At 41.1% G+C, this 21,824-nt stretch overlaps 1 long non-coding RNA gene across 1 annotated transcript; it reads left to right on the plus strand.

Annotated features, from left to right (window-relative positions):
- Positions 1-4,830: 4,830 nt before the first annotated feature.
- Positions 4,831-21,357, plus strand: LOC142874362 (uncharacterized). Its single transcript, XR_012922180.1, has 3 exons — positions 4,831-4,994; positions 18,260-18,426; positions 21,093-21,357. It is a non-coding gene; the product is annotated as an uncharacterized LOC142874362 (long non-coding RNA).
- Positions 21,358-21,824: the final 467 nt, after the last annotated feature.

Here is a 21,824-nt window from a genome sequence, read left to right on the forward strand (position 1 = left end):
TGTAGCCATAAAAGATACCTTGTAGTACAAGTAAGAATAGTGTTTGATTCATCTGCAACCCAGAAAATTCAGAATAGTGTGTCTAAAAAGTTACAGGGAATGCACCATTTAGTAGTTGAAATTTCTTCTGTAGAGGTAATCATTTTGTCCCTTTATTCTTGATCTAAATGACTCTGATATCACACCAAACAGAAACGCTAACTCATGAAACATGTCCAGAGTTCACTAAATGTTTCCTTTGAAAGAACTGTCTCCAGTAAAAAAACAAAAGTGTGTCCCAGTTAAATAGAGCTCACATTTCTTTTCCCAAAGTCAGCATGGCAAAGATACGAATTGGAAACAGCACTAATATGGCCCTTGGTCCTAGCTCTGGTGTTAAATAGCTGTGCAACCTTGGGCATGTCACTGAACCTCTGTGAGTCTCAATCTCATCACTTACAAGAGGGGGAATGCAGTCAGAAGATCAAGCAATGGGATTCTAACGAGGGCTCTATTACTTAAGTGAGTAAAAACACAGAAAGCCCTTGCACGAAATAAGTGCCTGACACCCAGTAAGTGCTCATTAAATGTCAATACTCTTATTGTTGTTACTCTTATTAGTGTCACCACATGTATAACTGAAACTCTCTTGACTCCTAGTTTTGCTTATTTATAAATTGAGTTAAGCAGCTATTATATATATTAAGTGAGATGACATTTGTGAAAGGGCAAGGTACAGTGCCAGGCAGAGAGAGTAGATGACCAATACATGTTTCTTCCTTCTTGCAAAGTTGTATGAGTTCATGTCTAGAAAGAAGTAAAACAAGAACAACAACAACAAAAAAAAAACTTTCTCTTTTTCATGGCAAGATCTTTGGGTAAAGAAATAAGGATTATGGTCCCTAGCTCACTGGAAACTTCTGTTTACTCATTTTTAAAAAATCCTTCTTTAAATAAACCACCCCAAATTTAAGAAGAATCCGAATCATCGTTCTTAGGGAGTGCAATTCAGACCCCTTGTTTAAGCCCCCACTTCATGCAACAAAAATTAACCCAGCACCTACAACATGCCAAATACCTCTGGTGGGTACTGAGGATGTAGCTGTGGGCAAGAGAGACAGGACTCTGTCATCACGGAGCTTACACTCTAGTGGGAGAAGGTGGACAGTAAGCAATAACTGAATAAAGGAGATCATTTCAGATGGTGACAACGGCCCTAGAGGAATGAGGTGATACAATAGAGAGTGACTGCAGTGGACACGCATGGTGTGGGATGGCATTGTCGGTGAGAGCTTCAGGTCAGGACCAGTGGACCTGTGACCTCAAGGCTGAGAAGGGAGCCAGCAGGCTATGGAGGAGGAACCAAGGACCTCTGCAAATTCTGAGATGAGGCCAGAGCTTGTCCCTGTGAGCAAGAGAGAGGAGCAGGAGAGGAAAAGCTTGAAGACGCAAACAGAGGGAACCGTGCAAGGCCTTGCAGGCACCATAAATTATTTGACTTCGTTTTAAGAGGAATGGAAAGGCACTCAAGGGTTTTAAGTAAGAAGACGACATGATCTGATTTATATGTTTAAGGACTACTCTGGACGCTGCAATGCAGAATGGATTAGAGCAATGGTTCTCAAGGTGGGATTCCCTGGCCAGCAACATCAGCATCACCTGGAAACTTGTTAGAAAGGTACATTCTTAGTCTCCATCCCAGGCATCCTGAATCAGAAACTCTGGGAGTAGAGCCCATCAATCTGTGTCTTAACAGCCTTTCCAGGAACATGCGCACAAATGTATAAGGACCACTGGATTAGGGGGAGATGAGAATGGATGGTGGGAAACCAATTAGGAGTCTCCAGTGTGGATAGATTCTGCTCTTACTGATATTGTTCCCATGCTGTGGGGCTGGATAGAGTTTCCTTGTTTGGGAAATTCTCCCTTGAATCTAGAATTTCTTTCAAGGGGTGGGGGAGAGAAGGAAGTCAATGACAAAGATGGTCTCTTTCTATCAACCAAAACCTGCCTTTGGACAGAGTGGTTAGAGATTTTTTTTTTCTTTTCCCCTTTTGGTGGAGAAGGTGTGGAATTCGAAAGGCTGCATTCACACCATTTAGCTAAGGAAAAAAAAATTGAAACTGAACTCTTTTCGTACCTACACCATATCACAGAAGAAACAGAATAATCCTATGGTGAATATGAGGGACTGGTGCACTTAGAACCTATGCCTCCTGCAGACTGAAGGTGGAGATGTTCTTCCTAAATACAGCTGGATGGGGTATTTATGTGGATCAACAGTGCGATCAGTGAAGACAACCTACTCAAGATCAAATCCCTGAGTATGCTCAGAAGGGCTTTTTATATGTGTCCTCATACCAAAGAGGAGGAAAAAAAAACCCTTCATTTCACTTCCTCTCTTGGTGCCCTGTGCAGGAAGACACGCCATTTTTGACAAGATGGAACCTCCCCCCAGGCGTCACTGGAAATACCCATACTCTTTTGGTGGGCTCACTGAGCGGCACTGATACTATGTTTGCCAGGGTCATTCCCCACATGAAACCTGAGAATTATTATAAAACACGGACTTTATGCTGGAAGAGTGAAATGCAACATCCTTGTCTTCACTAAGTGCTGTGACAGAGATGGATTTATTAGATTGGCTGGCTGCCCAGCTAACCCGACAGGAATAGAGGCAGGGGCAGGGAGAGACTTAGAAATGTTGATCTCTGGGCAAACAGGGCATCAGAGCAAGGAGGACAAGAGTCACTGGCAAAAAAGAGGGCACAAAAAAATGGAGAAAAACATAATAAAAAAGGACAAATACTGTGGTAAGATGAAAAATCAAGGATTGACACAGATATGTTTTCAAACTGTTGCTGCGTTTATTAGTTGTATGATTTGGGGAAAGTTACCTTCATGCCTTGAGCCTCCGTTTCCCCATCTATAAGATGGGATCATAATTGGAGCTACTTCAAAGAAATACTGCAAGAATTAAATCAAACTTTGTGTTGAAACGTCTTGTCTAGTACCCAGAACATGGAGGCGATTAGTAAATACTGATGATGCCCCCAGGCTCTTCCATCTGCCCCTGCTTTTGGCGTGGGGAGGAGAAGAAAGCAAGATGCTTAAAACGGCAAGATAAAGGTGGGTGGTTATTTTCTATTCTTTTATTCTAAAAGTAAAACTATTGAAATTTTAATATCTTGTGTTTTTTTTTAAGGATCACTATTCCATAACCTCCCTGAGGGTCCAAACTGAGAAGGTAAAGTCGCCCCTCTCAAATCCTTGTGTCATGATCTATGTCCTGCAGCCCTGGGCTCGGGAGATCCACCACTGGGAGGTTCCCCTGCAGAGTTGGACCACCCTCAGGAGGGCTCAGCTCCTAGAGTTGAGCAGGACAAACATTCTCTCCCCTTTCTGCCCACAGGTGCCATCAGGCTTAGGACACAAGCCTGCAAGTGTACTGCTCCTTACAGCTGGCCCCACTCATTTGGAAAGGTGAAGAGGACAAGAGGATCCAAACTTTATGACTCAGAGTCCTAAGTCATTAGTACAAACATTCCTAAAAGAATGTTTTCTGTCTCTGTCCATGGAACAGATTTTATGAAGTTCTGAAAAGGACCTTGGGCTACCTGAAGTCCAAATTAAACAGATCAAAACAAAACAAAGAAGTTTCTGTGACTTGACCAAGGTCACATACATGTTAGGGTAGCATCACTGACCTTTTTAAGTCAACATCAAGTCTACGCTCTTCTCAAATGACACAATTCGTCTGGCCCAACACATCATACACAATGTTCCTCTTTGGACAATTTGTACTTGGAAAATGACACTATCTTTAGAAATTTTCCCTGTTCTCCTGAGACCAAACACTGCAACACTGACTTGAAAATGCTTACATTCTAGAAACAACTGCAAAATAGAATCATTCATTATGCTTCTCCGCAGCAAAGACCAGCCCAGCCTTGCCACACTTGCAATTGATATTTTATTTGTGGGGAGGCATTCTGTCTCCTGTTGCCAGCCAAAATTATTTGTTGCCCGATAATTTATTCACAAAATAATCCCACTTATTTGTGTTTCAGATATTTCTTTCCTAAGAGACTCAATATATTTAATGATAGCACCACAAATATATCCAGCAAGACAGGGCAATTTGCAACCTAATAGAAAAAGGTATAACAATACAATATGGTTTCCATATGAAGAACAAAAGCATTTCCTCTGACTATGTGGCACTGAGACACACAGGGGAGAACCGTGAGACACTGCTCACGTGGTCTACAAGAGCAATTTCCCAGCAAACCCTGAGAGCACAGGTCCTAACCCATGACCAGCACTGGTGAAAGGCAAGTCATAACTGACAGCAAGAACATGTCTGTTTCCCCAATCCAATCTGTCTGCCAGACAGGCCATTCTCAACCTTGTTGCATTTTTTTTTAATAGAAAACAGAGAGAACACAGACCAAAAAATAATAATACCTTGAACTATGGGGCCAAAGGAAAAAAAAAAAAATCAAGCAAAGGCTAATGCAGACCCACATAACTGGAACAAATTACTCCACACTCTTATGGTACAGTTCCCATCACATTTCTCTTGTTTTCCCCAAATAAATCTGTCTTGAATCGCCGGCGCCAAATTGTTTAATAATAGGATGTCTGGTATGCTCCCCTTGTTACCCTCTTTTAAATATTTAAAAGGCCTAGGGGTTTAGAGCTCCAAAAAAGGAGAGAGGTGGGTTGATTCCCACACCCGTATCTGCAGAAGAGAGACTCTAGCATCTGTCTGATTGGTCTGAGGCTACCTTTGCTTTCTCTGCCACGTGGCGTCGGTCCTCTGTCATCGCCCAGGCCTGCTGCCCACCCACATCCCCGCAGATCCCACTCCGGATCTCCACGGGAAGATGACCCTGCTCCCGCGAGAGTACATTTCATCCGCAATGTCTTTGGTTCCCAGAATCACAGCCCTGAGTGCTGAGGTTTTCCCTGAACAGCCACCCCTGCAAGGACAGCACCCGCATCCCAGCACGGTGAGTCACGCTTCAGCCCCTGGTGAGCACAGAGTCACTGTCCCTGTTCCTTCCCTGGGCTCTGCTACTTCTTTCCTTGCTAATATCTGGCAGCTTTCCTCATTGATCCCTGATACCAAAAGAGGCTCGCTACACACTTTTGGTGATCAAGAGGGCTACTCATCCACCATCTAGGTGGGCTACCCCACTGCCTCTAGGGGACCCAGTAGCTTCCAAACACAAGCAATCTGATTTTATGTTTTTACCAGCCACCTCCTTAGGTGTATGCCCTGATGATTTGGGACAGACAGTGGGAAGGAGACTCACTCTTTAAGTGTACTAAAGATGATTTAATCTCCTTGGGGTGAGCAAGGTGAATCTTTGTCACTTCCTCTGCTAGAGTAGAAAAAGATAAGAACTAAATTCTGTCAGAAGTGGAATATTCTGCTATAATGAGGTTAAGAGCTAGCAGCACCCCCTCATATACACAAGTAATCACTTAGAATGATGTTTGCAACGTTCTTCCTGCAAATAGTTACTCTCTCCAATGTGCACTATTATTACTTGCTTCATAAATTTTGTGTCAATGAGGATTGGTAGGAAAGACAGAATTGAAAATTAGCTTACATATTGAAATGTGCTAGGTATTCAGTAGATTGCTACTTGTGCTTTCATATACATCTACACTACTTATTTGAAGGTTTATTACAACTTTGTAATATATATATTACTAAATTCATTTCACAGATAAGAGAACTAAGGTTCAAAGAGGTTAAAAAACTCAATAGCAAATAATCAGTAAATTACAAAAGCAGAATTTGAATTCTCACCTTTTCCATACCCCTCATTCTGTTGTTTCTTACAAAGGAGAAAATAAAAAGTAGCTTAGTTTTCTAGCTTATAAAGGTTTGATGAGTTAGAAGGGAAACAGTCAAATAGGCATTGTTTTTCTTAAGACTGCTTTGGAGCAATTTCATTTATGAGTGATGATCTGAGCTCTCCAGAATCCCTGGAGCAAACCCAGACCCTGTCTGCTGCACCAGAGGACTGTCCTGAAAGTCCGAGGCTGGCTAGAGAGAGGCTTGTGTAGGAAAATGGACATGAAATTATCAAACCCAACATCAGGTAATAATCACAGATCAAGTAGCATGAAACAGCCAGAGGGTAAAGACACACCTGGACAGAGAGTGAACTTGTTGAGGGGAAGATGTAATTAAGAGAATTCACAGCCCTTATAAAAAACACTCTGACTTGAAAGATAAATATTGCTCCACTATCCAGGCTTCTACAATCCCCCTCTGCCTATTCCTACTCCAACCTCCCAACTCGCCAGCTGGAATTACAGAAGGACAGAGCAGGCTATAGCAAGAAGTCCTAAATGCATTGCTCTGAGTCCTGGTTTCCTTTGCTCTTCCAGGTCTGCCTCACATCTCATCTGGTTCCATGTCCTGCCCTCTCATCTTGCAAAAGAGGAAACTAAAATACAACAACACTGAGTGATTAGATCCATGTTACTGGGTAGTTAATAGGCTGTAGCACTAGAATTCAGCTCCCCTAATACTCAGCCCTATATTCCTGTTGGACCAATGAAGAGGAGAGAAAAAAGAGGAAACTCCCTTCTTCAAAGCATTTTATGTTTCACCCTCTCACCCTTATTTTCTGTCCCTCTTTACATGACACACACACACACACACACACACACACACTATTACACACGTACTTAAGACAATGGTTCCATGAAGAAAAATAAGAGCTGCTGTGTATGGATCGAGGCAAGGGATGTCTTGCACTGAGAATGTGGTGAACATTCCCAATGGAATGGTTCACTGAGGTCTGTTTGTGTCCTGGAAGAACTCTGGGTCTTTTAGACTTTTTATGCCAGAGGATAGACAAAGGGGAAATTTGGTCTGCTAACATCTAGGCCAATTTTAGAATGAGAAAAAAAGTAACTGGAGCCCTTCTGAAATTAATCTATTGGAAGAGCATGGAGTCTTTGTTATTATCTTTTTATAATAAGAGAACAGTGTGACAGTAACCAGACTTTGCTCAGAGGCATCATTTTTGGGGTCTATTTCATACTCAGAAAAGGGATGATTTTTCTCTGTGGCTTCTCTATGCATTGGTGAAATGTTGACTATTCCTAAGAAGAAACTTTGGATCTTTCTGCAGTACGTCCCTTAAGTCCAGACAGTTGGAACCCTCGTGAGCTCTGTGCCTTAGAAAGCCCCACTGTGGCCCCGTGACAGGGCAAAATCATGGAGTGCACAGGGCCTAGGGTATGTGCTTGCCTGGAATCCATGCCCACCTGGAACCCATGCCCCTGATTCTGGACCACGCTCTGGGTACCTGGGACACTGAAATTACTAACCCAAAGACTCTGGAATAGAGTTCAGGGCCTGAACAGCCTCCTACAAGGGAGCAGCCTTCTGAAAGCAGACAGTATGGCCCATAGGCACACCCCTAAAACTGAGCTGTGTCCAGTGGGTGTTTGTGGGTTGGGGTGGGGCAGAGAGATGGAGCTTAGACATATGGATGCAGATGTGTGAGTGCCCTGAGCAGCAGATGGGAGGAAAAGAGGGTAAGCCTTGGCAGGATGGGAGCCTGGGGGTAGGGGTGATGGTCTTCATTTATACTCCTGCTCCAGGTCGTTCAAATGAAATGACTTGTGGGGAGACTGTCTCTATCATTGCTTAAGAAGCAAAGCCTCCTACTAGACTCATTGCCTGCTTCTTCTGCTCCACTCATCTTCCACGTTGTGCCCACCAACATCCTTTAAAAACATAGACATTATCTTATCAAGTCTTTGAATAAAACTATTTCATGTTGTCTGCTACTGACAGCATCATAACCAAATGATGTTGGTTATTCCCTACTTATCTTTCCTCCCACAAGCTCACCCGACCGCCACTTGTTGCGCCTTATATGGTGACCATCTTGGACAATAGCTTGTTTTTTAAATGCAACCTGCTCACCCAAGACCATGCACCTTTAATCAGCATGCTCTCTTTGTATGGTTAGTGTGTAGAAAGTGCAAAACAAATTTTTGTTGAATTGCGTTGAAATAATGATTTACTGGTATGACAGAACAATTTTTGAGGTGTTTTATTTGTGTTTCTTCTCTTTGTATTTCTCGTATCCCCCATTTTAAGGAGGTTGCCAACCTTTTCATATTTCATTGCCTTTGGAATTCTTGTTCAGTGTAGAAAGCATATGCTTCTCTTTCAAGAGATGATGCTCCAGGGGGAGTGATTGTGGCCATGGAAAGGTGCTTTTGAGGGGAAAAACATAGAGGAGGAAAAAAAAAAAAGAGTTTACCTGAGACTAAGAGGGACGGAGATTGGCAGGTCTCTAAACTTGGTGTCAATGTCCTGGAGTTGGCAAGTCTTCAGAAAGGTGGAGGAACTGCACAGTGGAGAAGGTACAGAGATACAATGGGTGTTGAGACAATGTCCACAAAGTTGGCTAGACAAGCTCTCAAGACGCCAGGCAGCAGCTCTAAATCGTCCACAGTATTAGCCAAGCAGTGCTTCCTCTCCCCTAGCAAAGTGCAATATGCTCACGTTGCCCTTTAGCGAATGGATAAATGCTAGAATAATCACACAAACAGCCATCTGCTTCTCAGAAAATGGGTGTGTGGCTCAGTCAGGAGGGGTCAGGATCTTGTCTAGCACTTTCACTGTTACCAAGTTGATGTACTCCTGGGCTCCAGGTCATCTGAGAGAGTTTGAATGGGATTTCCTCAGGCCATGTTTATAAAAGAAAATGTTTTCCAGCCACTTATAATTTGTTCTCTTTATCACATGGTATTTTTTCTACACACTGTCAGCCAAAGCGATCGTGTGAGGCCAGTAATGGAAAGTGAGAGTCCCAATTTCCCTGAAGCTGCTCTGCTGGCCTAAGGACAGACATTTCCCAAGGGACACAGCAAGCGCTGCCTACTCCAGGGGTCCCTAGACCTGAACGCCTCACTCTCAGAAGTTGAAGAAAGTTCTAGTTAGGATGAAAGAGGATTACTGTCGACAACTGCATTGCAGGTTTCCCAGAGGCACAGGGGTTGGCCGTGAGAATCAATACAAGGGACAAGCAATTACCTCCAAGGCCAGTGTCTCCCGACCACTTGCCGCTGGTGTCGTCCTCTCCTAGGTACCGTTGCTTTAGCTTATTGCTAAAAGCAACTTATAGGTGTTTCACAAGGGGCCTGCTGACAAACAGCACAAACCTCATGCCTCGGCTAGAAAACCTGCCATGGGTATATCAAAACATTTGCCTTGAACTCAACTGTGGCGTCAATTCAGAACAAGGTGAGCTGAGACTTAAGATTCACCTTCCTTCCTTCCTTCTTCCAAATATTCAGTTGTGTTAAAGAATTTTAATCTTATTAACAAAGTGAGTTTATTTTGATAGTCTACCAAACGTTATTTTGGCAAAAATAAAAGGAAAGAAAGAACGAAAAAAATCTTCCCTCAATCCACAATAATAATCTGGGAGACAGCAAAGTTTTCGCAAAACTAAAGCAATCAAAAAGGTTAGAAGAGTCTAGTCTGAACATTAATGCTGATTTATTATTCCTGGGTCTATTACTTCCAAAATGAACAATCTCCATATTCAGTCTTAGATATTTAGAAGAAAGCCAATAAATGGTAAGGAAACAGGGCTCAGGGCCACAGAATCCAGAAGCACTTAGCAGACCCCACTTTCTAGTTGCATGTATATTTTCCACTTGAAGAAGAGACCCGCACCAGAATTTCTCCAAGCTTCCTCATCCAGTTTTAAATTTGATAAATCCTGGTGAAGATATGCAAGCTACTTTGGGTTGTTGTACTCCCTTTCTTCCAGGGAGGCCAAAACATCTCACCTCTATGCTAGTATTGATCTCCATTGAGACCGAAAGATAGGACCAAAACCATCACTCACTTGTAGGCTCTCCAATCCCTTCTCTGTCTTGGACTCCTCCTTAGCCAGTGTCTGAGTCTTGTCTTGGGATAGGAGGTGCAGATTCTCTTAAGTCTCCCATCTGCAAGGAGCCTCATTTAAATGTAAATCGAAATCATAACACTTCCAGATTTGAAATGATCGCAATTCAGTCAGACTTCGTCCTATTGTGACAAATTTGAAACCATTCTTTTCAACTCAGTGAGTTCAGAAAGCAAGTGGAAATATTGGAGAAATTAACATTTTAATATCATTTTAAAATTTTGCCTGTGCTGTTTCGGCTCCAGTACTATTGCAGGCAAGAGTGGAATACAGAGTCCCCTACGCTCAGCGCCAAAAACTCAAATGTTTTTAATTTAACCTTTAAGATTGTTGGGCTCCCTAACAATTTGGTGTTTCTCCTGTATCTGAGAAATTAACTTATGAGAGTCACACTTTTGAGAGCCCTGAAAAGTTATAAAAGCACTAAATTTAAAAATTTTATTGACAATTCTAGTTGGCACTGCCTCCACAGAACTGTTTCTCTAAATATAATTAATAAAATTATGTGATAATTTTGACCTCCCCCCCCAAAAAAAAAGAAGATATAAAAACAGACTTCTTTGGTAAATGTTTTTTAAGTGACTTTGGATAATCTACGTTCTTAAATCACATCTCTCTGTTGTTTTCCCAGTACTTGCTCAGACAGTGACAGAGGGACAAGTTCCCCATCCTGTACTGTAGGGGATCATTTGCCATTTGCAAGTTAAACAACAGCAATGAAAAAAACACTAATGGAACACACTGACCCTTCTATATTTCAGGAAATGTTTTGGAGCATATTGACGTTCAGAAGTTAGCTTGGAAAGCCAGGTATTAGAATGCTTTTCATTTACATAAGGAATTAATGAGCCCAATTATCCTGTAAGGGACGGAGCCTGTAGGGACATTGAGAGGGCCTTCGAGGACATGGGAGTTGTCCTTACGTGCCCCTGTGCCTGTGCTGCTGCTACAGAGCCTATAGAGTAGACAGGTAGCATGAGTGTGGAGATAGATAAACCTTAAAGGCTTGCCCCAGCACCTTTGACAGAGCTGCCAAAGGATGTCAGCATTTGAGTCTACTGTGTCACTGTGCTTCCTATTTTTTCTGTTCGGTTCAAAGAAACAGCCTGGGTAATATCACTTCTAGATTTTGCCATCTCTACTACCTTCCTTATGCTGTTCCCACTGCCTGGAAACTCCCCGATTGTTATCATCTTTAAAAAAACTACACATCCTAACCAACCATTTCCTACCAGAAACCAGATCTCCCCACCAGATACAATTGAGTCTGCTTCTGAGTCACCACCACTTGATAGTTTCCACATTCATCACACATTACAGGATTAATTAATGAAGTATGAACCTCCCTCATCCCCCCTTCCTAACCATAAGTACCTAAAGGGCAAGGATTGTACACTTTTCCACTCTTTTATTCCACTTCTTTAACAGCCAGTGCAATGTCTTGCACATAGCAGCTATTCGATAAATATTGACTGAATGGATGCATAAATGAATACTTTAAAGAGTCTCTAGAAGTCAGGGTTGATTTCAGAGAGAAATAATGAATGATTGCAAGAACGATTCAGGTAGTGAGGTGGTCCAATTCAGCCCCAACTCCTAATGTGCTATAATTGGAAGGTCAGCTTACCATGAATAAAATTGTATAATTTGTCACTAATAGACTGCCTTTGCTTACAATAGGCAGCTCTTTGACTAAGGAAGCAAAAGGAAATTTCCATACTACCAGTTCTATGACTAAAGAAAAGAATGACATAACTCCGGGGGTTTGAACTGTAGGACCTTGGGACTCAGTCAAGAAGTAGGATAAAACTATTGTAGATCCTAGCTGTTGGATTCACGAGTGTTCTAAAAGTCCATGTATCTTTTCATATATAAATTTATTTTTATAAATAAAAATATTAGAAAATTTAGAGTATATTGGGGCAGGGCAGTGGTAGGGGAGGTGGTCAGCATAACTCTTAATGATTTCCAGTTTTTCCCCAATATCCATTCTGCTCTTTTTCCTGAGTTTTTTCTGGACACATGGTCACTCAGCTGAACTCTAATTTTCCCAGCCTCCCTTGTGGCTTGGTGTAGTCAAACAACATAGCTCTATACTATGGGATATGAGAAGAAGTAACCTGTGCATCTTCCAAGTTATGTTCTGGAAAGGAAACTGTCTCTTCCACTTTCTCTTTCCCCTTCCTCCTGGCTAGGCACAGACAGGTAGTAGCAAGACAGCATTGCCCACACTAATGATGGTGACACCCTAGAATATGGCAGAGTCACAAGACAGAAAGAACCCTGAGTCTCTGGATAACCTCATCAACCAAGGCTGCCCTTCCTCTGAATTTCCTGCCAACCTGGACCTTTATATATGAAAGGAATAGACTTCCATCTGGTTTAAACCATTATTATTATTGTTTCTACTGAAGTAGCCAAACCAGTATGCTGACTATCATAGCATTTCAACAAGGTACTATTTGACATCCTTATTTTTAGAAAATTCAAGTAAATTTAAGTGAGTGGTTAAGAACATGTGTTTCTGAGAGAGAGAGAGAAAGAGAGAGAGAGAGAGACTCGTAGCAACCCAGGCTTTGCAGACCCAGCACTGGGAATCAGCCATTGAGCATTTGTTAGTGGCCTACTAAGTCTCTAGACTGTCAGGAATCTTCACAGTCTTTTATAACTGAAATCTAAGCCAAGACATAAATACATAAGAAAGTGAAAAAAATAGTCAAGGGTCTTTTTTTAATTACTAGCACCTAGAATGGTAGTTTATTGATAAATGAACAAGTGAGTTTGTAGGCATACCTGGAGCAATTCTATACACCAAATATACATTTCTTGAAAGAGTTCAAATTTTGATTGAATGAAATAAGACAGTTCCCTGATCCATTATAAAAAATGACAGCTCATCTGAGTGTTATATTCACTGTGACTTCTTTCTTACTTAGAAACCAAAGATGAGGTTTTGCCATCATAGTTGAGCTATATCTCTCAAATCAAAAACAAGTATAGTGGTCATCATTTAAAATCCACTGTGAAATCAGGAGTCAAATAATGTCCCTGGAAACCTTGTAGCTAAGGCTTAACTAATACTCTCTGAGTAAAATCATTCACAGCAAATGCAATGAGACAGATTATAATTGATGTTTTATAAGTTTTGCTTAAATTGCCTGATGAATAGAGAATTTCAGAATTAAATGGGCATAAGAAAAGTAATCATTAACATCATAAAAGAATTCATACAGGTTTAGAAATTAGCATATAATTTACAAAAGGAAAGGAAAATCAGCAAAGATATGAAATGATGTATGACAAAAAGTACCCAAAGTTGATGCAATATTCAAAATCATGAAGATCTAAGAATTTAAAAATATAGATAACATCTGCTCTCAATTGAGTGAGATTCATTTGCTAGGAAATTTCCCAACGATGGATGCAATCTAAAAATATACATATTATAAATCCTTTATGATTATTTTGATGGGTTTAGTTTTTCTCAAATAGTAGAATTTAAAAGGTTGGACAACAAATTTCAGGCTGCTGTGTTAATTTACCAGTGACTTCTTGGCTATCAGTCATTCATCCCTTCTGATTCTGACTACCTATCCTTCTTTTCTTATTCTGCTTTCAGACATAATTTTTTATTTAATAATGACAACAATATAAATTTGTATAAATATTTTAAGGTCCCAAAGCACTAGTATAATGACTTTCTCATTTGATTCTCAAAACCCTCTGGGAGTGAAAAAAAAAGAGTATTAAGATTCTTTATTTTCCTCAACTTACCAATGATAAAAAATGAGTTCAGAGAAGTTTAGTAACTTGCTTAAGCTCTGACAGATCTCAAATCCAGGGTTCCCAGTGGGTTCCCAGTAGACTGTCATCTCAATGGAAAATTCCTGAATCTTCTTAGCTTTTTGATCATACTGTTATAATTACTGGCATTCACTTATCAAAATTTCTACGTGCTAGATACTAATGCTCAGTAATGAACAAAACAGGCATGGTCTCTGTTCTCCTGGATCTTACCATTAACTGAGAACAAAAACTATTAAATAAACACACTGCTATGGTCTGAATGTTTATTTCCTCCCAAAATTCATATGTTAAAATCCTCACACACACCCTCAGGCTGATGATGTTAAGAAGTGGAGCCTTTGGAAATGATCAAGTCGTGAGGGTGAAGCCCCATGAATGGGATTAGTGCCCTTATGAAATAGGCCCAAGGAAGCTCACACCCCCCATCCACCACGTGAAGACATGGTGAGGAGTTGCTAGCTTTAAACCAGGAAATGGGCCCTCACCAGACACAGAATTTGCTGGTACCTTGATCTTGGGTTTCCCAGATTCCAGAACGGGCGGGGGGTGGGGGGGGAGTTATTGTCTATAAACCTTCAGTCTATGGCATTTGGTTATAGCAGCTGAACAAACTGAGACATACAATAACAAATACAGATGTATTTATACATTCTGATATATGTGCAGTGAGTCAAAAGCCAAGAGTGCTCTAAGAAGGAACAAAGGAGAGAACCTTATTTAGATAAAAATATGTGTGAATGCATGTGTTTGTCTGTATTTCAATGGAAGTATGTGTGCATGCGTGTGTGTGTGTGTGTGTGTGTGTATTTAGATGGGAGTATGTGTGCATGTGTGTGTGTGTATTTAGATAAAAGTATGTGTGCATGAGTGTGTGTGTGTGTTTCAATGGAAGTATGTGCGCATGGGTGTGCGTGTGTATTTAGATAAAAGTATGTGTGCATGAGTGTGTGTATGTATTTCAATGGAAGTATGTGTCCATGCGTGTGTTTGTGTATTTAGATGGGAGTATGTGTGCATGCATATGTGTGTATTTAGATGGGAGTATGTGTGCATGAGTGTGTGTGTATTTAGATGGGAGTACATGTGTATGCATGTGTGTGTATTTAGATAGAAGTATGTGTGCATGCATGTGTGTGTATTTAGATAAAAGTATGTGTGCATGCGTGTGTGTGTATTTAGATAAAAGTATGTGTGCATGCATGTTTGTGTGTGTATTTAGATAAAAGTATGTGTGCATGAGTGTGTGTATTTAGATAAAAGTATGTGTGTATGCGTGTGTGTATGTATTTAGATGGAAGTGTGTGTGCGTGTGTGCATTTAGATGGGAGTATGTGTGTCTCTGTATGTGCACATGTCAGAAAAAGTGTTTGCGCTGAGAACACAGGGGAGTGAAGGAAAGCAAGCGTGGAGACGGGGGAAAGGTGGTCCTGTGAAAAAGATCAGCACGTGCAAATGCTCTGAGAGCCTACTGCTTTCCAGGAACTAAAGAAAGAACTAGAAGAAAGCCAGTGTGGCTGCATCTTCCCACACAAAGGGGAAATTTTTTTGAGTTCCTGCAAGCTGTTCTAGCCATGTTTATGAGTTTAGGTTTTACTCTAAATGCAATAAGAAGCTACTGGAGGCAGGAAGAGACAGGATCTCATTTATATTTTAAAAGATCATTTTAACTTCTTGGTAGAGAATTGATTGGAGTGGGGCAAAAGTGGAAAGACAAGACAGAAGTCTCTTGTAGTAGTTCATGTGAGAGATGATGGCACGTAGGCTAAGACAGCTGTGAAGGCAACAGAAAGAAGTGAATGCCTTTAAGATGTATTGGAAGTGGAGATGAAACGGCTTGATGTGGAGGGTGAGAGAGGGATGGGAAGCGAGGCTGGCTCTCGGGTTTCTGGAGGAGTCATTCAGGGAGTAATTATAGCCAGTTGAATGTTTTCCTTGCTGCCACATTCACAGTGAAACCCTCCGTGTACACATAACTCGAAATAATCAGATTCATGTTCCAAGCTTATTGACATATCATTTCTTATTCCAGGCACTAGCAACCTGGTGGTATTTTTAATAGGAATTTATCCTTCTCATATTCATATTGAGATTGTGCTGGAGCACATAAAGTTGTATTTATATCTGAAAGCGTGAGGAAAAAAGAACTGGGGTTTTAACAACTTTCTGTGGAAAGCCACAGATGTGATGTTTGGTAGTTACTGCAAAGGGATAAAAAGACATCTTCTATCCTAAGACGCAGAAGCCAAATGTCTTCTAGCAACTTTCTTCCAACTTCCCTAGATCCTTTCAAAAATAAATAAAGATGTTAATACTTGGAGGAAAAAGAAACAATTAAACTGGAAGTCCTCCTGCCTCATTGTTCACCAGTATCTATGCCTCATTTCTTTCCATTCTCCAGTGAATACTGGCATGGCCCCCATTTCTTTGTATACCTCCAGTTGGATGAAGAGGTTGTTATGAAACAAAAAGTAGATATAGCTAATGACCATATAGCTAATACATATACATGCTTTATAGTTGACATATGGCTTTTCTCATATGCCATCTCACTAAGTTTTTTTTTAATCTGATGATCATGCCCACTTACGAGCTAAGAATGTTAGGCATTGTCCTTAGGTGTTTTTGTATATTCATTCATTTAATCTCCACTACGAGCTAATAACCTAAGGGTTCGAGGTAAACACCAGATGCATCGCTTGGTAAGGCTGGAACTAAGGCAACAGATGTGCAAAGCCTTTGATTTCTTAGCATTCTGCAAAGGGCCCTGTTTAAGCCCACGTGGAGCTGGGGCACTTTGCTCTGATAAAAGGACTGTGCTCTAGCAGAGGGAAGAACTTCCCAGTTCTCTTTCTTAATATGGGGAAAACATGAGACTCATCTGTATAAAGGCCTATTTGGTTGTCAAGTAGTCTCAGCTTAGGTGCCAGCTATTTACACCAATGGCTGAGAAAGCCAGCTACCCAGTGTGTAAAGACCCCAGCATCCCAGGGGAGGTTGTAACTCCAACTGCTGAGAAGAGGAAGCCACCAATCTCATGAAATTTTGAGATTAGAGATGCTGTTTTCTCCCAGCTGGGGCGAAGGCAATGGCTTGCAGTTTCAGCCAGTTTGCACCAGCTAATCTCGGATAATCACTCAAGGCCATTTTGGGGAAATCCTGTTTATCCTTCTACGTATCCTGACTCTTTAGACACAAATATTAATATCATCCCCATATACAGATGACAAAACTAAAGTACAGAAAGATGAGATGGTTTGCCTAAGGTGGTTTCACACACTGGGCAGTGTCCCCATTTTAATATGTGCCTTTCTCCCATGCTTAGGGAGTGTAGCAGGGAAGCCACAGCCAGCCCCCATGGTCAATGCTGAGGCTGGGCATGGCCAGGGCTGGCGATCGTGCTGACAGCCAACCATCATCAGGTCCTAGAGTTTGAGAACTGGGACATCAGGTCCTGCTGTGAAGTCAAAGCATCCAGCTCCTCACCAAAAGGAAGCTCAATTTGATAAGAACTAAACATGATGCAAACCAGTTTGCTGCCTCAAAATTTACTTGGAAGTTACACATCAATATACCCTTAGGAACTGACACATACACAAAAAAAGTTTTGCTGCTGTCTTTGCAGTGATACCTAGATTAGTTGTCACATGTATGACCCAGGATCAGATTCCAAGAAAGAGGGTATCCCAAGCTATGTATGTCTATGACTGATCAGCAAAAAAATCTCTGAACAGGAAAAGTCACACTTTGAGAGCTCTTCAAAATCCCATTTCTACATCAAATGAAGCCTTCATTAAAGCATAGAACTTTCCCAAGTTCTATACAAGTTCTACTTGTGCGAAAAATTGTACAGAATTTTCCAAGATGTGGCAATGTAGCCTCTTACAAATTTCAAAACACTAAGAGATCTGAATTCTATTTCTAGCTAATAGTGGCCTTCGCCAAGTAATGTCCCCTCTCCATGCCTCAGTTTCCTAGTGTAAAATAAATATGTTGAATTGACTGATCAGGCTTGATGTTCCACAACTGTTTGCTAGAAAAACAACAACAAAAAAATAGCATCTTACTCCTTCCTGTAACAAATATGTGTGATCAAACAGACCCGGAATGATGTTTCAGCCTACAAATGCCAGCTGACAAGATGCAAAGAGGTCTGTTAGACATCTGGGCCCATCTGGTAGTCCTTCAGAGTATCGCATTAGTGGCCTCATTAGCAGACATAATGATAAGAGGAAGCCCTCGTATTAGCTTTAGATGGTAGAGCTTGCTTCTGACAGGCAAAGCCTCCAGGAAAAGTTACCTTAATCAAAAAGAAAAATAGTTGATTGAAATTAAATATTACCAAGTGGTAGCCCACAGGACACGGGAATGTCTCCACTCACATTTTTGATTAGGAGCCAGAATAAAATAAATGAATAGTTAGCGTTTTCCTGCTCACCTCAGTGAGTGTGCTCTCTTAGTGCCAAAAGTGATCGTATATTCCTTTAATCAACCCTTTTCCTTTCCAGATCTCTCTCTAAACCTAAGCGTGCCCACAATTCAAACAGCAACATCAGGGACTCAAGATGGTTTTACGGGAGAGATGCCTGTCAGATACATTCCACCTCATTTGGCAAGCCACTCCCAAATTCAATGATTGCCTGATCCACCCTTAGCGGTCTGGATAACTAGACAGGTTGGTTCTCTTATTTCTTGATTTTTAAGAAAGATGCCATTAGAAACCTTTCAAAGTTAATAAGCCTCTACCTCAAGACGAGTTCAGAAGAATCTACTCAGAAATTCATTAACTGTCAATCTTTTCATATACATAATAGATCAAAATTGATAGCAACAATTAAATTTTAATTAGGAAAATTTCTAATGATAGATCTCAGTCTCTTAAAATGCCATATATATGTATTTATTCATGTATTCAACAATATTCAACAAACATTTTTGAGTGCCAAATAGGTGCTATGCTCCTCCATACTAAGCATGAGGTATTTAAAGACAAAATAAGTTTATAAAAATATACCTATGGCCTACCTAATTTATTCACAAGACAAAATGTGGTTCCTAAGAAAATGTTGGAATAGTTTGCTATTCACAAAACATCTCATGCCATCAGGGTATTCTTTGTCTGCTTTCCAAAGACTAGGACCTGGAAAATAATATCCAGGCTTGATCTCAATCTCATGGACCAAGCAAATACATTCCCTGTCCAGAAAAATGGGTTCTGGCTTCTGATAGTCTGTGTGATTTGGAAGATTTTGAGTTGATTAGCAGGAACTGTATTATTTTGAGGCTGAAACCACTTTTGTTTCAAATAACATAAGGTCTTACCCCAGGAATGATGAAAATGCCAAAAGTCATTTCCAGCATTCCAGAAGATTAAGAAACTGAAAACCAAATCTTTGGGGTGAAAGCACGTGTATAGTAAGTGTTTATCCAAATTTTTATGTAACGATATTATTGCCGGGGCATGCCAACCTCAGATGTCTGGGTTTCACACTCATTCTTCCTTCGTGGATATAATCAAATGGCACATATAAGTCTCAAAACAAATTATACAAAGAACTGTTTTCTTTTAAGCATCTTCATTATGTTAATAAATATACATTCCTTTTTGTCCACCTTTCTAGTAGCTCAAAAGCCAAGAATGGGCAAGAATCCCAGTGGTCGTATGCTTTCTACCTTTTAACATATCAGGGAAAAGAAGGTTCAGAGGAGTTAAGGCTTAGCCAGAGTCACCACATTAAAGGCAGAGAAGTAAATAGGCTAGGCTTACAACCTCAGATCCTTGACTGTCCCCCCAGAGCTGTTTCTATGGCAGTGTACGGTCATGGTCAACATACCGCTATGGAGGCTAAAGACTCCAAAGAAGAATGGACTCAGTCTCTTCCCTCCTAGAGCACAAGCAATGGTTGTAGTAGAGAGTATATTCACATAACTTTCCTTTCAAGGTCTCCCTTTTGTTTACTTTGCTCTTTCCAAAAAAGTACTGATGTTCTGATTCATTCTCGACAGTTCCCCTTATGGTGTGTCTTCCAAATCAGCCTCCCTCTAGCGTTAATAAGAAAAGCAAGGGGAAGTACAGATTCCCAGAACCGCTGGTTCTGAGCTTCCTTGGGTTTTGCCTCCTCCTTCAGGAATTCTTAGCTCTCTTTGACACTAGGCTGTAAAACATGCATCTTCAATCACCACCATCTCTTTTAGGATTTCAAAGGAATCTCCCAGCAGTTCATCTTGGAGATACAAACATTTCCCTGACTTGCTCATCTGTCTCAGTCACATGTAGAAAAAGGTCTTCCGCAGCTGCTCAGGGGAACAAAGGTGAAACCTCCAATTAAGAATGACTTATGTGTGCTCTTCCAGCCAGGAGTCACCTGCCTTGTTAACCTCCCTGTGCTCTTCTTTAAAAGGTGTGAGCCTATGCACTCAAAATTTATTTATTCCTGTTAAGGGTAATTATCCCAATTTTTGATGATGCCTCTAGCTATTGAAAAGTGATGATATGCCAGTGAGATGCCTTATCTCCATTCAAGAAGAAAATATGAGTGAATATATAACACAGATTAGGTCTCAGTTCATAAACACAGCAATTTAATATGCCTCTTTAAAGCACAAGATTCAAATTTAAACTTTCTCACCAGGCTCTGCTTTTTATGTCTTGACTGTGTTGTTTAAATCTAAATGACAGCAGGGACGCAGAGTGAAGAACCAGGAAGGCAGATTTTGTGATACGGAGGTGTCGCCTTTATTTGAAGAGACAATTACATTACTCTGGGTGAATAGACAGCCTCAGAGATGAGATTCCATCCCACCAACACTGAAACTTGCTCAAACTTCTCCCATCATAAGATAATCCTCCCTCCCAGTGCTAGCCTCCTCCCTTCAGCTATTCTCCCCTCTCTCTTTCCCTCTCTCTCTCTGTCTCTCTCTGACCCTCCCTCCCTCCCTTCCTCCCCCATCTCTCCTGCCTTTCCTAGCCAAACTTCTTTAAGAATTGTCTCTGAACTCATCCACTCACTTCTGAATGAACACATTGCCTATTTGCTCTGCCCACATCACTTTATTAAACTGCTCTCTCCAAGATTAGTAGTACCATCCTTTAGCTAAATCTCAGAGCATTTACAATCCTTCTTTGATATAATGCAGGCATCCTTTAGGAACTTCCCTTGACCTTGAGCCCTGAGAGAAATTACTTTAATTCTCCTTAATTCCATGGTCTGTGAAAGCCCAATGCCCTTCCAAATGGCTTTGTGAAAATTTGTGAAATATCTACTAAGCGCTATCATGTGTTAGAAACATGTGGATTACAATCCTATTTAGTAGAAAGCATTATTGTCTTTATTTTTGCAGATGACGAGACTGTGGCTCAGGATGGCTCCACAGCTGATCAGTGGGGGGCCTGGATTTGAACCTGGACAGCCCAACCCCACCTCTGCCTGACTCTGCCCACCCTGGTCACCAGGCCTCCTCTGTGCCTCACCACACCTTCTCCAGCGTGAAATTCAGCCCCTTCCTCATAATGAAATAAGAATGATAACCACTTAAATCAAGCACATATTTATTAAACTTTACAGGATTTTTGTGGGGTTCCATAAAAGTGTCACATCACACAGAGATCGGGGGCCTCTGCTGTCACCCTGGCTCTTTCCCTTCCATCTCCCTTCTTAACCCTTCCCTTCCAGAATTACTTTAAGGGCCTCAAATTCTCCTTCTACCCTGAAGGTCAACTTTTCCTTCTTTTGTAACCTTGATGAGGGTGGTTTTCTTATCAAGTGTTTATCAAATTGTTTCCCCAACAAGCCCATATCTCTGCATAATAAGTATTCTGGTACCACCTGTTACAGACAGGCAGTAACAGCAACTTCCCCCAACTTCAACAGTTCTTGATCCTAAGTAGCATTTTTGCCTCTTCAACACCCTCCGCTTGACAAACTCTCTAGTTTAGGTGTCTGAGATGCCATCCTCCTCTGATTTTTCTTCTGCCTTTCTGGTTCTTTTCAGGCTTCTTTTAGAGTGATTTCTCCTTTACTCATCCCAAAATAAATGTCTCCTTCATTGATCCCTTAAATATTGGTATTCTTC

This window comes from Microcebus murinus, chromosome 12 (genome assembly GCF_040939455.1).
Source record: "Microcebus murinus isolate Inina chromosome 12, M.murinus_Inina_mat1.0, whole genome shotgun sequence".
Taxonomy (NCBI): Eukaryota; Metazoa; Chordata; class Mammalia; order Primates; family Cheirogaleidae; genus Microcebus; species Microcebus murinus.